At 49.4% G+C, this 17,393-nt stretch overlaps 1 protein-coding gene across 1 annotated transcript in view; it reads right to left on the bottom strand.

Annotated features, from left to right (window-relative positions):
- PCCA (propionyl-CoA carboxylase subunit alpha) overlaps nucleotides 1-197 on the bottom strand; it is a 972,421-nt gene extending 972,224 nt beyond the window's left edge. The window contains exon 1 of the mRNA XM_063953234.1: nucleotides 51-197. The gene's annotated coding sequence lies outside the window, so the exon portion shown is untranslated. The remainder of the gene's footprint in view (nucleotides 1-50) is intronic.
- Nucleotides 198-17,393: the final 17,196 nt, after the last annotated feature.

The raw sequence follows: 17,393 nt of genomic DNA, 5'->3' as shown, positions 1-17,393 counted from the left end.
GCTGTGTGGCTCAGTATATGGGAGCAGGATACTGTATCATACTTGCCTACCTGACCCTTTCCAGACGGTTGGTTCTATATCGGAGGGGCTGAAGGGACCTTGTGACGTATTGAGGGGAGGAGCTACGTGCGAACAGGGTACCCGAAAAGTACGCTCGCCACGCTTCGGGCACGGTGGCTCGCTCCGCTCACCACCTAATTACTAAAGGTAATAGTTGGTGGCGTGGATAGTAGAGGAACTATCCCGCTGGCTTAGCTCCTCCCCCTTGGGTCGTAACTCCTCCCCCTTACGGAAAAGGTCCCTTAGCCCACTTGATTCTAGCATCTACCCTTTCCAGACCCTCCAACATGACCCACCCCACTAGGTACAAAATGCTCTGTTTCTGGACTTCCCTCTTAATTTATGATTCCCATCACCTGTGTTGAACTAGTTAAATAATAAGAAAGCTGTTTCTTCACAGGTGATGGCAATCATAAATTAAGAGGGAAGTCCAGAAACTGAGCATTTTGTACCTAGTGGGGTGGGTCATGTTGGAGGGTATGCTTTTCCATGAGGGAGAAAATGCTCTGTTCCTGGACTTGCCTGGTAATGTATGATTGCCATCACCTGTGGTGAAACACCTTTCTTATCGATTGACTAGCTCACCACAGGTGATGGCAATCATACATTAATTACCAGGCAAGTCCAGGAACAGAGCATTTTCTCCCTTATGGAGAGGGTCAGGTAGGCAAGTATGTACTGTACACATACCTCAAAACATTACTCTCTCCAGTTGAGACACAATGCTCTGCTTCTGGACTTTCTCTGTGATTGCCAGCACCTGTGTTGAACAGGTTAATGGATAAGAAAGGTGTTTCACTACAGGTGATAGCAATCATACATTATGAGGGAAGTCCAGGAGCAGAGCATTGTGTCCCTCCTGGAGAGGGTCATGTTGGGAGGTATGTATACATGTACACAGCAGAAGGGGAAAATAATTGGCATACTCTACATAAATTGTAGTTTAACAAAAACAGCTTGCTGCTTTGGGGTATATTTACTAAGGTGTGAGTTTTGTAGAAGTGGAGATGTTGCCCATAGCAACCAATCAGATTCCACTTGACATTTATCTAGCTGCTTCTAGAAGATAATAGCTAGAATCTCATTGGTTGCTATGGGCAACATCACTTCTAAAAAAAACCTCACACATTAGTAAATAATAAATATACCCCCAAGGAGTCTATGGGGAGGGGGTAAGTAGTTTAATCCTACCATAAAACCTACGGGGCTAAGGCTAACTTCCCAGGGCCTAAACACCCACCCCCACCTGGAACCTAACTGTAACTCAAATACTTATGTTCGGGTTGTCTTTGTTCCGGCGTCGGTCTCCTGAGTGATGACAGGATTCTGGTGTCCGTCACGTGACCGCGGGGATACCAAACGCATCCCCTACACCAGGCATGTCCAAACTGCGGCCCTCCAGCTGTTGAGAAACTAAATATCCCAGCATGCACTGACACAGCTTTTGCATTCTCTGACAGCAAAACTGTGTCAGGGCATGCTGGGATATGTAGTTTCACAACAGCTGGAGGGCCGCAGTTTGGACATGCCTGCCCTACACAGACCTCAGTGTGACTAGTTTTAGGAGGAGATGTACTAGTAGTGAAAAGAGTGGAAAAGTGAGCCAGTGGAGAAGTTGCCCATGGCAACCAATCAGCTGCTCTGTATAATTTTTGAAGTAAGCAAATTATAAATGTTACTTCAATGCTGATTGGTTGCCATGGGCAACTTCTCGACACTGGCTCACTTCTCCACTGCTTTGTACATCTGCCCCCTATTCTCTAACCTTTTACCCGCCAAGTTTCTACAAGCAGAACACTGGCCTTGTGAAGCTGTAATTGTATGTTGGTCTATTCAAGCAGCAGTGAAAAGCCCTTTTCATTGCTTCGTATTATTCACAAAAGGGGGTACCGAGGAGAAATATAAACAATAGCTTCCGTCTTTAGGGCTGCCCCCACTGGGAGGGGGTAGCCAGGTCAGCACAGGACAAAAGAGGCTTTGAGTGGGGAGTGACTGGGTGTTCGTATCATAGCCACGCTCCTTACTGTACAATTCTGGTAACTGGCATTGTATAGTGGGAAGCAAGGCTACGATGACGAGATTTTTTCAGTGCAAATCACGTCATCAGCCAGCCGGTCCACCTTCTTTACTCCGTAAGTGGGTGGCTCCACAATACTTGCCTACTTTCCTAGGGGACAGGAAGGTCCACTGATTTTCGGGAGCCTCCTGGAAGTTCCAGGAGAATAGGCAAGTATGATATAAACTAATCAGGGGCACCGCTTTGGAAATCTGATATATCTCTACTCCATACAGAAGTAGGAGTAGAGTAATTCAGAGAAGCACAGAAAGCTCAGCTTTCCATTTCACTTCTAAAAAAAAACCATTGCCATCTCAGGATGGTGTGATGTGGGGATGTAGCCATTCACAATACCAACGCCGGAATCGTGAGTGCTGGACAGCCCGACAGTCTTCATGCCGACTAATATTGACTATTCCCACTCGTGGGTGTCCATGACACCCATAGAGTGCAAATAGAGCCTGTGGCGAGCCACTGAGCCCGCTATGTGGCGAGCGCAGCGAGCCCATAAAGGGACTAGTTTCGCTCGCTCCCCTGCCGGCATTCTTGAGAACGGGGTCGGTATGTGACCTCTGGGATCCCAAACGCCGGTCTCCCAACATCAACCCGTGATGTGCCTCCTGACAGGAGAAAACAGCAAAGACTGCTAACTTCCTATTCTTCCCGCCCCCTACTCAGACTCCAGCCAATCACAGGTGCACAAGGAATTGGTTGATGTGCAGTCACGCTGGACAGTATAGTTCACCTACAGGAAGAGTCGAGATCAGCTACCTGTTGCCTGGTCTAAGTAGTTACAGTAAAAAGTGATGAGTAGTGATAAATAGAACATCTTATAATAGAGGGAAAGCTGCAGTGCAGCAGCATGGAAGTCACCACCAGGGCTGTAAACCGGGATCCGGTCTGAAGATCGACAGTGTCTAGGTCGACAATGTTTAGGTCGACAGTCACTAGGTCGACATGGATGGAAGGTCGACAGGGTTTCTAGGTCGACAGGTCTAAAGGTCGACATGAGTTTTTCACTTTTTTTTTTTTTTTCATACTTAACGATCCACGTGGACTACGATTGGAACGGTAAAGTGTGCCGAGCGAAGCGAAGGCACCATGCCCGAAGCATGGCGAGCGAAGCGGTGCACTAATTTGGGATCCCGGTCACTTTACGAAGAAAACGACACCAAAAAAAAAAAAATCCTCATGTCGACCTTTAGACCTGTCGACCTAGCACATGTCGACCTAGAAACCCTGTCGACCTTCCATCCATGTCGACCTAGTGACTGTAGACCTAAACATTGTCGACCTAGATACTGTCGATAAAACGAACCACACCCTGTAAACCGGGATCCGCTTCCTGCTGTAGGTGACCAGTCTCCTCCACACTGTCCTATGGACCTCCCAACCAGGAACACCTGCTGCTACTGTCCTAGCTACTGGTTGCAGGGTGTCATCAGCACCTACAATGGATCAGGGTATCCTTACATTGGACACCTCCACCACTGGGAGACACAGTAGGCAAGTTACCCGGGACCCCACCAATCCTTTAAACGCAGTTGCCGTGCAGAGCAGGACCGCACTACCAACTGCAGAATGTGATGTGTAGTCTGAGCAGGCAGCAGAGCTTTACAGCACTACAGTCAGTGCCAGCAGCATGGGAGAGAGGAGGGGATGAGACCTTACTATACAGCAGCCAGCATATACGGTGAGAGTGACTCAGGGAAAGGGCACTGTCTCACTGTCCTGTATGTGTGTGACTATATTTGTGACCAGGGGTGTAACTAAAAGTTTGTGGGCCCCATAGCAAAATATTGAAAGGGTCCCTCCCCCACAAAATAAATACCAGGCACTGCAGGCTTACCCCTTCAGCACCTCGCTGCGGTGCAGCACAAGTCATTACCTGCTGAAGGGGATAGAGAGACGCAGGGCGGTAGCGAAGGGATAGAGAGATGCAGGATGGTAGGGAGAGGACAGGGAGGCACAGGGTGGTAGGGAGGGGTCAGGAATGTGCAGGGTGATAGGGAGGTGCAGGGTAGTAGGAAGGGGATAGAGACATGCAGGGTGGTAATAAGGTGTCAGAGAGGCGCAGGGCGGTAGGGAGGGGACAGAGTCCTGGGGCAGAAGGGAGGGGACAAGGAGGCGTGGGGGGGGCAGGGAGGCACAGGACGGTCGGGAGGGGACAGGGAAGTACATGGCGATAGGGAGGGGACAGGGAGGTGCAGGGCTGTAAGGAGAGAACAGGCAGGCGCAGGACAGTAGGGAGGGGACGGGAGCGCAGGCGGTAGAGAGGAGGCGAGGTAGGGGACGGAAGCGCAGGGCGGTAGGGAGGGGACAGGGAGGCACAGGATGGTAGGGAGGGGACAGGGAAGCCCAGGGCGGTAGGGAGGGGATAGGCAGGTCCAGTGAGGCACAGGACAGTAGGGAGGGGACAGGGAGGCACAGACACAGGAAGCCTGATCCTTGTACATCTTATGCTAGCCATACATCAGGAAGATACATACTTCAGGAAGATATCGTTCCAACCAGCCAACTGGCAGTGTGTGGGAGGAAACGATTATCAGCCGTTTGCGCAGATCGGCGCAGATGAAGGACCAGAGCTGATGGTGCATGTCACTGTCACTACCCTTCCCTACCGGCACACGCGATGACTCTGTCCCCCATCCCCCGACACCTGTTCACCCCCACCGATACCTGCTCTCAAGCACCTCAGTACAGCCGGCTGCGGCACTGTGCATAGATAGATACCTGTCAGTGGCAGCAACTGAGTGGCAGGGGAGTGGCAGTGCTGATCTGCAGTGTCCCCAGCTAGCACAGCACCTGCAAACACCCAGCTCCCCCCACTTCCGCGCGAGCACCACCCTCTGGGCACCTTCAGTGTCCTCTGCCCGCACACCGTGATCATCTGGCACCTTATAAACACCCCCTGCCATGCTGTGAACACCACCCGGGAGAGCACCTGCAGTGTCCTCTGCATGCACCACCTGGCGATCACCTACCCGCCTATACAGCAGGACTCAGGAGCCTAAGCAGGGGTTGAGACAACAGCAACAGGTCTGCGCCCAACCCACCACCCCCGCCTGTACTCTCATACAGCGGCAACTTCTGAAGATAGCAGAGGGAGAGGCAGCAGCAGCTCCACGTCCGACCCCCCGTGCCCGTACAGCTGCCACTGTGCACACCCCCAAAAAAAACCTATACACTTCCACCTGTGACAGCAGGACTGTCACCCCGGGTTCCGTGCCAGCAGCGGAGATAACTTCTGCTGGTGAGTGATGTGCTGGCAGCAGTCGCTGCAGAGGGCAACAGATAGAAGCAGCAGCACCACAGCTAATTAAACCTGATGCCTCGCATCTCTGTTTCTCGTACGTCCTAGAGGATGCTGAGGACTCCAAAAAGACCATGGGGTATAGACGGGATCCGCAGGAGACATGGGCACTTTAAGACTTTAAAAGGGGTGTGAACTGGCTCCTCCCTCTATGCCCCTCCTCCAGACTCCAGTTATATTCTGTGCCCAGAGAGACTGGTCACACACTGAGGAGCTCTCCTGAGTTTCTCGGAAAATACTTTGTTAGGTTTATTATTTTCGGTGAGCACTGCTGGCAACAGGCTCCCTGCTTCGTGGGACTGAGGGGAGAGAAGCAGACCTACTTCTGTGAGTTTAAAGGCTCTGCTTCTTAGGCTACTGGACAACATTAGCTCCAGAGGGTCTGATCACTTGGTTCGCCTAGCTGCTTGTTCCCGGAGCCGCGCCGTCGTCCCCCTCACAAAGCCAGAAGAAAGAAGCCGGGTGGGTAAAAGAAGACAAGAATACTTCAGTTAAGACGGCAAAAGACTTCACTGTCTCTGAGGTACTGCGCAGCGGTCGCGCAGCGCGCCATTGCTCCCACACACAAGCGGCACTACAAGGGTGCAGGGCGCAGGGGGGGAGCCCTGGGCGGCAATGAAACCTCACTATCTATCCTGGCATAAGAGGTATACAGTGCATAGGCACTGTATACAGACCCCCGCCAGTATAAATATCTAGAAAATAGCGGGGCTGAAGCGCGCCATTAAGGGGGCGTGGCTTAGCCCTCACAGCTCTAACCAGCGCCATTTTCTCCTCACAGAGACGCTGTCCCTGCCAAAGCACTGCTGAAGAGGTCACAGTGGAAAACTGAGGGGGGGGGGGGGCACAGTGTTTTAGTGCAATATATGTGAAAAGTAAAGCACAATATATAGGGAGCATGGTGTAAAAGTGCTGGTAAATGTCTTCTGTGTATCCCTGACACAAATTAGTCAGTGTAATGTCGGTGGGTGTTTAGAACATCTGTGTTGGCATGTCTGAGGCTGAGTACTCTGCCACAAAAAAATGGCTATGGGAATGTCCTGATGGTACTTGGTTCATGTAAATAAGTGTCCACATGTCAGTAGATGTATGTTTTTCCAAAGAGAAAACTATATGGGAGACACAGACGTGGGTGGGTGACCCTGTCGGCACTAACAAATCTGACTGGGTAAAAATTGACAAAGCTATACCTGTATGTAAATATATATAATATATTTCCCTCAGACCCCTCGGGGTCGCAAAAAAAAGAAATGTTATTTTGCCCAGTTACTACTCCCTGATATCGACACGAATACTATTTCTTATGTCGACCATAATGTTTCCTGATTAGATCCGAAAAAATCAGCATTCAGGACATGTTTCATACACATTAAGAACGTATTAATGTCACTAGGGACCCTGCTGTTCCTGACAAAAAAAAAATATATATATATAGATATATGTGTGTGTATATGTGTATTTAAATGTGCATAAGGGTTTATAATGAATGCTGAAGTGAAGTTATTCCTTTTCATGTGCTGGGCGCTCTGTTGAAAAAACTCTAGGTCAGCCGTGACAAGGTGGTTACAAATCCTCACGAGGAGGCCGAGTGTTTGTTCTTTCCCCGCTGTGGATAGAATAAAGTGAGAGTCAACCCCTGTTCTGCACGGGGCCCTGTCACAGAGGATCGTATACAGGAAGCTAAGTGATATTTTAATTATATACGTTGATTATACTTGCAGTACATGCACATGGGGGAGTGCTTGTGTCCAGAAATGGTCGGTTACTTTGTCATCCGATATAATTACCCTGGGGAGAGATGTGTTAAGTTGTGTCATATCTAGAACAGTGTAGCATACTACCGTGCGACTACAAGGGATTTGGAACTTATGGGTTTGCGAGCCAATTCCATGGCGGTCTCGGCTAGGAGGGCGTTGTGGATTCACCAAGGGGATGCTGGTGCTGACTCCCAGAAGAAGCGGAGTCTCTTCCCTATGAAGGTGAAGCCTGGTTTGGTGATGGCTTTGTTAATATGCTCGCTGCAGATACCACTGGTAAGTCTACCTTCTTATCCTAGGCTACCTCACTACGGTTGGAAACACATTATTGTAGGATGCAGTCATTTCGACCGAATGGATAAGGATTCCCTTTTCTTTACAGGTAAAGGAAGGTTAAAAGAGGTAGGAGGTCAGCTACCTTTTTTCAAGTTCACAGGCAGAACTCGTCCTGTGTTTTCTGCCACGTCCACCGCAGGACGTTGGGTCTATTTTGCAGGAGCCCACACCGGTGGGACCACGTCTAAAACTCTTCAGTCAGCCCTGGAAAGGACATGGACCAGTGAGTTAAGGATAGAGTCCCTAGTGGGACATCCGGGAGTTTTTCCAGACGTTTCCCCTCATTGATTTTTTCAAATAGACTTTACCGATTCTCCTCTGGACAGGGAGGTAGTAAGTGAAGCAATACAAGAGTTGTGTCAGGATCAGGTCATTGTCCTGCTGTCCCGGTCAAAAAAAAAAAAAAAGAGGAGAAGCTGTTGTTCAAGCTTTTTCGTGCTTCCGAGGCCGGACGACTCGGTCAGACCAAATCCTATATCTGAAATCTCAAATTTCCTACTTAAAATCCATGATGGATTCTCTCATGGCAGGTTTCTCTACCCTGAAAATGGAGAAAGGAGGCCTAATTACAGTTTCTTTCGCATTAGGCTTACCTGAGGTTTGCAATTCAGGATTGTTGTTACCAATTCACCAGAGTAATGGCGGTATGATGGGTTTCCTTCGATAGTAAGGAGACATAATTATTCTGTACTGGATCGCTCTCCGGATTACGGAGGGATCAAGAAGCCAAATGGTAAAAAACGTTGTTTCTCCCTGACAGTTCTTCGACAGCAGAAGTTGCCAAAATCCCTGTTGGTTCCAACGACGCGGTGGTCGGCTTGGGAAATATTATTTTATTCCAGTGAAAAAAGCTCTGAGGATTCAGAGTCTGGTCAGACCTGCAACAGGGTCAATCCTTCAATACATTCAGTTACTGGAAAAGAGGGTTGCGGCCTACGAGGCCATTCAGTGGTCAGCTTGCATGCCAGAGTGTTAGCGGGACCTGTTGGACAAGTGGTCCGGTTCCCACCTGGGATAATCATGGTTTCAAGACCAGAATATCACTCCTGTGGTAGCGGCGCAATTCTCACCGAGAACAAGGGTCAAGTTAGGATACTTGTCACCACGATAACGGTCTGGAGTTAAGGGCCGCTTATAACGGTTTTCTACAAACAAAGACCGGAGAAGAAATGGCGGAAGCCAGAAAGCTTTGTCGTGGGGCGACGAAAACGTTACGCGCTCTGTCAGCGATGTTCATTCCAAGAGTGGACAACGGGGAAGCAAACTTCCTCGGCGGACACGTTCTCCACCCAGGAGAGTGGAGTCTTCATCAAGCGAGTGTCACAGAAATGACAAGTTTTGGGGAATTCCACAAATAGACAAGATGGCGTCTCGCCTCGACAAGAAACATCAGAGATATTGTTCCAGGTCGAGGGTCCCTCAAGTGATAGCGGTGGACGCCCTAGTGACACCGTGGGTGTTTCGGTCGGTCTATGTGTTCCCTCCACTTACACTCTTTCCAAAGATGCTAAAAGATCATACGAAGAACAAAGGTTCAGGTGTTCCTCATTCTTCCAGACTGGTCATGGAGGGCTGGTATCCGGATCTTCAGGAATTACTCATAGGAGTTATCTGACCTCTTCCTCTAAGAGAGGATCTGTTACAGCAGGGGCCGTGTGTGTTCCAGGACGTACCACGGTTTCCATTGACGGCCTAAGGGTTGAATGCCAGATCCCAACCTGAAGGGGTATTCCCAGTGAAGTCATCCCTACTCTTCTTCAGGCAGAAAAGAAGTAACGTTACAACATTACCGCCATTTGTGGAGAAAGTATGTGTCTTGGTGTGAATCCAAGAAAGTTCCTACGGAAGTATTCCAGTTGGGTCGTTTTCTCCATTCTTTTCTTACAAGATCGTGTGGACGCGGGTCTTAAGTTGGGCTCGATTGAGGTTCAGTTTTCAGCCTTATCGGGTTTCTTCCTACAACAATTAGCCTCCTTTTCCAGAGGTTCAAACTTTCGTTAAAGGAGTGTTGCACATCCATATTCCCTTGTGTCCCTGTGGCACCATGGGATCTTACCGTGGTGTTGCGGTTCCTGCAATTTCATTGGTTGAATTTGTTCAATAAGGTTGAGTGGAAATTCCTCACTTGGAAATTGGTCATGTGGTTGGCTTTGACATCCGCAAGTCGGGTATCTAAATTAGCGGTTTGTCTCACAAGAGCCCTGTTTAATCTTCCATGAAGATAGAGCAGAGTTGAGAACTCGTCGGCACTTTCTGTCAAAAGTGGTTTCATTGCTTCACATGGACCAACCTAGTGTGATGCCGGTGGCTACTGACGCCTGGGCGACATCGAAATATCTCGATGTGGTCTAAGTTTTTGAAACTCTATGTTGCCAGAATGGCTCAGATTAGGAAAACTGACGCCCTGTTTATCCTGGATGTTCCCAACGAGATTGGGTTTCCTGCTGCGAAGCAGACTATTCCACGCTGGATCTGTGATACGATTCAGCAGGCTCATTCTACGGCTGGATTGCCGTTACCGAAATCGGTGTAGGCCCATTCTACCAGAAAGGTGGGCGCGTTCTGGGCGGCTACCCGAGGGGTCTTGGTATTACAGCTTTGCCGAGCGGCTCCTTGGTCGGGTACAAACACTTTTGCGAGGGTTACAAGTTTGATACCCTGGCTGCTGAGGACCTCATGTTGGTCAATCGTGCTGCAGAGTCGTCCGCACTCTCCCGCCCGTTCTGGAGCTTTGGTATAAACCCCATGTTCCTTTTGGAGTCCCCAGCATCCTCTAGGACGTATGAGAAAATAGGATTTCTCTAACGTCCTAGTGGATGCTGGGGACTCCGTAAGGACCATGGGGATAGACGGGCTTCGCAGGAGACATGGGCACTTTAAGAAAGAATTTAGGTTCTGGTGTGCTCTGGCTCCTCCCTCTATGCCCCTCCTCCAGACCTCAGTTTGATACTGTGCCCAGAGCGAGCTGGGTGCTTTTCAGTGAGCTCTCCTGAGTTTGCTGAGAGAAAGTATTTTGTTAGGTTTTTTATTTTCAGGGAGCTCTGCTGGCAACAGACTCCCTGCATCGTGGGACTGAGGGGAGAGAAGCAGCCCTACTCTCTGAAGCTAGGTCCTGCTTCTTAGGCTACTGGACACCATTAGCTCCAGAGGGATCGTACGCAGGATCTCACCCTCGCCGTCCGATCCCAGAGCCGCGCCGCCGTCCCCCTCGCAGAGCCGGAAGACAGAAGCCGGGTGAGTATGAGAAGCAAGATGACTTCGAAATCGGCGGCAGAAGACTCCGTTCTTCACTGAGGTAACGCACAGCACTGCAGCTGTGCGCCATTGCTCCCACACACCTCACATTCTCCGGTCACTGTAAGGGTGCAGGGGGGGAGGGGGGGGGGGGGGGGGCGCCCTGGGCAGCATCCTGGGCAGCATTTGGACCTCTTTTTGGCAAAAGTAATCATATATACAGTTGGGCACTGTATATATGTATGAGCCCCCGCCAAGAAAGTGTATATTTAAGCGGGACAGAAGCCCGCCGTCGAGGGGGCGGGGCTTCTTCCTCAACACTCACCAGCGCCATGTTTTTTCTCCACAGCACCGCTGAGAGGAAGCTCCCCCGTCTCTCCCCTGCTTATACCACGGTAGAAGAGAGGGTTTTAAAGAAGAGGGGGGGCACATAATTCGGCGCAGATAATAACAGCGCTACTGGGTAAACATTAAATTGCTGTGTTTTTTCCTGGGTCATATAGCGCTGGGGTGTGTGCTGGCATACTCTCTCTCTGTCTCTTCAGAGGGCCTTGTGGGGGAATTATCTTCAGATGAGCATTCTCTGAGTGTGTGGTGTGTCGGTACGTGTGGGTCGACATGTCTGAGGTAAAAGGCTCTCCTAAGGAGGTGATGGAGCAAATGTGTGGGTGTGTGGTGTCTCCGTCGACAACGCCGACACCTGATTGGATATGTGAAATTAAGTGCTGAGGTAAATTTATTGCACAAAAGATTAGAGAACAGACAGGGAATCCACCCATGTCTGTCCCTATGTCGCAGAGACCTTCAGAGTCTCACAACGCTCACTATCCAAAATAATAGACACTGATATCGACACGGAGTCTGACTCCAGTGTCGACTACGATAATGCAAAGTTACAGCCAAAATGGCAGGAAACTATTCAATATTTCATGAAGAAAAACAGCGGGAATCTCCAGACAAGAAGCTGCAGCTTCCCACAAAGAATTCTCAGGGAGTATCCTTTCCCTACTAGGGCCAGGATACGATGGGAATCTTCCCCTAGGGTGGACAAAGCTTGTCACGTTTACCCAAAAGGTAGCACTGACTTAACAGCTATCCTCAGGGATCCTGCAGATAGCATGCAGTAAAAGTACTTTGAAGTCCATTTACACACATGCTGGTACACTACTCAGACCGGCGATTGTGTCGGCATGGGGTTATAGCGCTGTAGCAGCGTGGACATTGAGACCCTAGTATGTGTATACATATGTATATATATATATATATATATATATATATATAAAAGATGCTGTCATATATATATATATATATATATATATATAAAACATGCCCAAAGAGACATTAGTCTACTGGGTTCTAGAGTCAACGCTATGTCGATTTCTGCTAGACGTGTCCTGTGGAACATGCACAGGTGATGCCGACTAAAAGAGGCATATGCAAGGTTTACCTTACAAGGCTGAGGAATACTGTGGAGAAGGGCTCTCGGACCTGGTCTCCACAGCTATAGCTGGTAATTCTGATCTTTTGCCTTATATTCCCGCACAGCCTAAGAAAGCACGACATTATCAAATGCAGTCCTTTCGATCACAAAGCAAGAAAGTCCGAGGTGCGTCCTTTCTTGCCAGAGGCAGGGGCAGAGGAAAGAAGCTGCACAACACAGCTAATTCCCAGGAACAGAAGTCATCCCCGGCCTCTACAAAATCCACCGCAGGTCGCTGGGGCTCCACAGGCGGAAGTAGGCCTGGTGGGGGCACGTCTTCGAAACTTCAGCCACAAGTGGGATCACTCCCACGTGGATCCCTGGGCAATAAAAATTGTGTCTCAGGGTTACAAGCTGGAAGTCGAAGAGATGCCCCCTCACCGATACCTCAAATCGGCCCGACCAGCTTCCCCCCACGAGAGGGAAATAGTGTTAACTGCATTTCACAAATTGTATCTTCAACAGGTGGTGGTCAAGGTTCCCCTCCTTCAACAGGGAAGGGGTTATTATTCGACCATGTTTGTAGTCCCGAAACCGGATGGTTCGGTCAGACCCATATTGAATTTAAAATCCCTGAACATATACCTGAAAAGGTTCAAGTTCAAGATGGAATCGCTGAGAGCGGTCATCGCAAGCCTGGAAGGGGGGGATTTTATGGTGTCTCTGGACATAAAGGATGCATACCTTCATGTCCCCATTTATCCACCTCATCAGGCGTACCTCAGATTTGTGGTACAGGATTGTCATTACCAATTTCAGACGTTGCCATTTGGTCTCTCCACGGCACCGAGAATATTTACCAAGGTAATGGCGGAAATGATGGTACTCCTGAGGAAGCAAGGGGTCACAATTATCCCATACTTGGACAATCTCCTCATAAAGGCGAGATCAAGAGAGCAGTTGCTGATCAGCGTAGCACTTTCTCTGGAAGTGTTACGGCAACACGGCTGGATTCTAAATATTCCAAAGTCGCAGTTGGTTCCTACGACAAGTCTGCCTTTCCTGGGCATGATTCTAGACACAGACCAGAAAAGGGGTTATCTTCCGATAGAGAAAGCTCAGGAACTCATGACACTGGTTAGGAACCTGGACACTGGTTATTAAAACCAAAACAGGTGTCAGTGCATCACTGCACTCGAGGCCTGGGAAAGATGGTGGCATCATAGAGGCCATTCCCTTCGGCAGGTTCCATGCGAGGACCTTTCAATGGGACTTACTGAACAAGTGGTCCGGATCACATCTTCAGATGCATCGGTTAATCACCCTATCCCCCAGGGCCAGGGTGCCTCTTCTGTGGTGGCTGCAGAGTGCTCACCTTCTAGAGGGCCGCAGATTCGGCATTCAGGACTGGGTCCTGGTGACCACGGATGCAAGCCTCCGAGGGTGGGGAGCAGTCACACAGGGAAGAGATTTCCAAGGTCTGTGGTCAAGTCAAGAGACTTGCCTTCACATCAACATCCTGGAACTAAGAGCCGTATACAACGCCCTGCATCAAGCGGAGAACTTGCTTCGCGACCAACCGGTTCTGATTCAGTCAGACAACATCACCGCAGTGGCTCATGTAAACCGACAAGGCGGCACAAGGAGCAGAGTGGCGATGGCGGAAGCCACCAGAATTCTTCGCTGGGCGGAGAATCACGTAAGCGCACTGTCAGCAGTGTTCATCCTGGGAGTGGACAACTGGGAAGCAGACTTCCTCAGCAGACACGACCTCCACCCGGGAGAGTAGGGACTTCATCAGGAAGTCTTCGCACAGATTACAAGTCGGTGGGGACTGCCACAGGTGGACATGATGGCATCCCGCTTCAACAAAAAGCTACAGAGGTATTGCGCCAGGTCAAGAGACCCTCAGGCGATAGCTGTAGACGCCTGGTGACACCGTGGGTGTTCCAGTCGGTCTATGTATTCCCTCCTCTTCCTCTCATACCCAAGGTGCTGAGGATAATAAGAAAAAAAGGAGTGAGAACAATACTCATTGTTCCAGATTGGCCACGAAGGACTTGGTATCCAGATCTGCAAGAAATGCTCACAGAGGACCCGTGGCCTCTTCCTCTAAGACAGGACTTGTTGCAACAGGGGCCCTGTCTGTTCCAAGACTTGCCGCGGCTGCGTTTGACGGCATGGCGGTTGAACGCCGGATCCCAGCAGAGAGAGGCATTCCGGATGAGGTCATTCCTACGCTGATAAAGGCTGGGAAGGACGTAACAGCTCAACATTATCACCGTATATGGCGAAAATATATTGCTTGGTGTGAGGCCAGGAATGCCCCTACGGAGGAATTCCAGCTGGGCTGTTTCCTTCACTTCTTACAGTCAGGAGTGAATTTGGGCCTAAAATTGGGTTCCATTAAGGTCCAGATTTCGTCCCTATCCATTTTCTTTCAAAAGGAGTTGACTTCTCTACCTGAAGTTCAGACGTTTGTAAAGGGAGTGCTGCATATTCAGCCCCCTTTTGTGCCTCCAGTGGCACCTTGGGATCTTAACGTGGTGTTGAGTTTCCTGAAATCCCACTGGTTTGGACCACTCCAAACGGTGGAGTTGAAATATCTCACGTGGAAGGTGGTCATGCTATTAGCCTTGGCTTCGGTTAGGCGTGTGTCAGAGTTGGCGGCTTTGTCACATAAAAGCCCCTATCTGGTTTTCCATGCGGACAGAGCAGAATTGCGGACCCGTCTAATTTCTGCCGATAGTGGTTTCATCCTTTCATATAAACCAACCTATTGTGGTGCCTGTGGCTACTACTGACTTGGAGGATTCCGAGTTGCTTGATGTGGTCAGGGCTTTGAAGGTTTATGTAGCTAGAACAGCTAGGGTCAGGAAAACAGAGTCTTTGTTTCTCCTGTATGCTTCCAACAAGCTTGGTGCTCCTGCTTCAAAGCAAACTATTGCTCGCTGGATCTGTAACACGATTCAGCAGGCTCATTCTGCTGCTGGATTGCTGCTGCCAAAATCAGTTAAGGCCCATTCCACTAGGAAGGTGGGCTCTTCTTGGGCGGCTGCCCGAGGGGTCTCGGCATTACAGCTTTGCCGAGCGGCTACTTGGTCAGGTTCAAACACTTTTGCAAAGTTCTACAAGTTTGATACCCTGGCTGAGGAGGACCTTGTGTTTGCTCAATCGGTGCTGCAGAGTCATCCGCACTCTCCCGCCCGTTTGGGAGCTTTGGTATAATCCCCATGGTCCTTACGGAGTCCCCAGCATCCACTAGGACGTTAGAGAAAATAAGATTTTACTTACCGGTAAATCTATTTCTCGTAGTCCGTAGTGGATGCTGGGCGCCCGTCTCAAGTGCGGACTTCTTCTGCAATGCTTGTATATAGTTATTGCTTCAATAAGGGTTATGTTATGGTTGCATCAGGGTTGGACCTGATGCTCTGTTGTTGTCATACTGTTGACTGGTTGTTATAAACTCATGTTATATGGTGTGATTGGTGTGGCTGGTATGTATCTTGCCTTGGATTACCAAAATCCTTTCCTAGTACTGTCAGCTCTGCCGGGCACAGTTTCTCTAACTGAGGTCTGGAGGAGGGACATAGAGGGAGGAGCCAGAGCACACCAGAACCTAAATTCTTTCTTAAAGTGCCCATGTCTCCTGCGGAGCCCGTCTATCCCCATGGTCCTTACGGAGTCCCCAGCATTCACTACGGACTACGAGAAATAGATTTACCGGTAAGTAAAATCTTATTTTTAATACCTACCGGTAAATCCTTTTCTCTTAGTCCGTAGAGGATGCTGGGCGCCCGTCCCAGTGCGTACTGTATCTGCAGTTATTAGTTTTGGTTACACACATGCTGTGTTTCTTTTCAGTCGGCCTGTTGCTAACGTTATTCATGCCGTGGCATACATTATGTTATTATTGGTGGTGTTTACACACAGGTTGTGTTACGTTTTCTGGCAGCATATTGCTGCACATTCTTCATGCTGTCAGCTGGTGTTCTATTGAATGCCATGTTCTGCGGCATGCTGGAGGTGTGAGCTGGTTTGATGCTCACCGTGGTTTAAATCATAAATTCTTTCCTCGAAATGCCCGTCTTCCTGGGCACAGTTCATAACTGGAGTGTGGAGGATGGGCATAGAGGGAGGAGCCAGTTCACACCCCTTTTAAAGTCTTAAAGTACCCATGTCTCCTGCGGATCCCGTCTATACCCCATGGTCCGTTTGGAGTCCCCAGCATCCTCTACGGACTAAGAGAAAAGGATTTACCGGTAGGTATTAAAATCCTATTATTACTACCCCCCCCCCCCCCACACACACACACACACCCCCCTCCAAAACAGCACACAGGGTACTGTGCCCCCACAACTACCCACAGTGACAGTAAGCAGGCACCACATACTCCCCCTGCAGTACAAATAGCACTGCACAGCTGGCTCACCACCCTCCTCATCTTCATGGTACAAGCGCCAATGGTACTGCACAAACAACTCAATTGATATTTGATTTATGTAATGGTAATATTGAAAGCTGCAAGAATATGGCCCTTCAGCGCAAAATGTTTTTGTGACATTAATGTGCTTTTTTTCATGGGCGCTGAGGGCATGGACCTGATTCTAACGTGTAGAGTTTTGTTTGTGTAAGTTCCCTCTGGGTGCTCTAGTCTTATCACAAAACCATACAAGGGCATCATGAAGGGGCAAGTATTACCTACCCGGCACGGGGGCAGCCAGAATTACAGTGGGAGCCTGAGACAGTAGCACATTTGGCTGCTCCGTGGCAGCGGTCTCTCACCCTAGCCCAGCTGCTGTGTGCTGGACTGTGGAGGGTCCAGGGAGGCTGTCTTCTCTCTCCTCCTGCAAGTGTTACAGGCGGTTTGCACTGGTTGCCCACACCCCAATACCTGCCTGCCTGGCTGAGGCAGACATATCCGCCCACCTTCAAAGTGTGCCTTAAAAAAAAAAAAGTGGGTAGGGGGTGTGGCTACAGGTCCATGATTTTGCCACAACCCCAGGCCCATTGCTGCTCTAGATGGCCCTGAATCCATAGGGCTATTGTGAGGGTTCTTGATGCCGCTGGTTTTACACTAGCCACTGTAACTGAAAAAAAATGTTTTAAGATGAAGCGCTTGATTGAAAATAATACTATATACTAATTAGACTCCTAGTGCAGCTAGTAACACAAGGGTTACTCAACCCTTGAAGGAAAAAATATGTTACAGCGTAG

Source organism: Pseudophryne corroboree, chromosome 2 (assembly GCF_028390025.1).
Source record: "Pseudophryne corroboree isolate aPseCor3 chromosome 2, aPseCor3.hap2, whole genome shotgun sequence".
Taxonomy (NCBI): domain Eukaryota; kingdom Metazoa; phylum Chordata; class Amphibia; order Anura; family Myobatrachidae; genus Pseudophryne; species Pseudophryne corroboree.
Note: the sequence above shows the minus strand (reverse complement) of the source record. Positions and strands in the feature narration are given on the sequence as shown.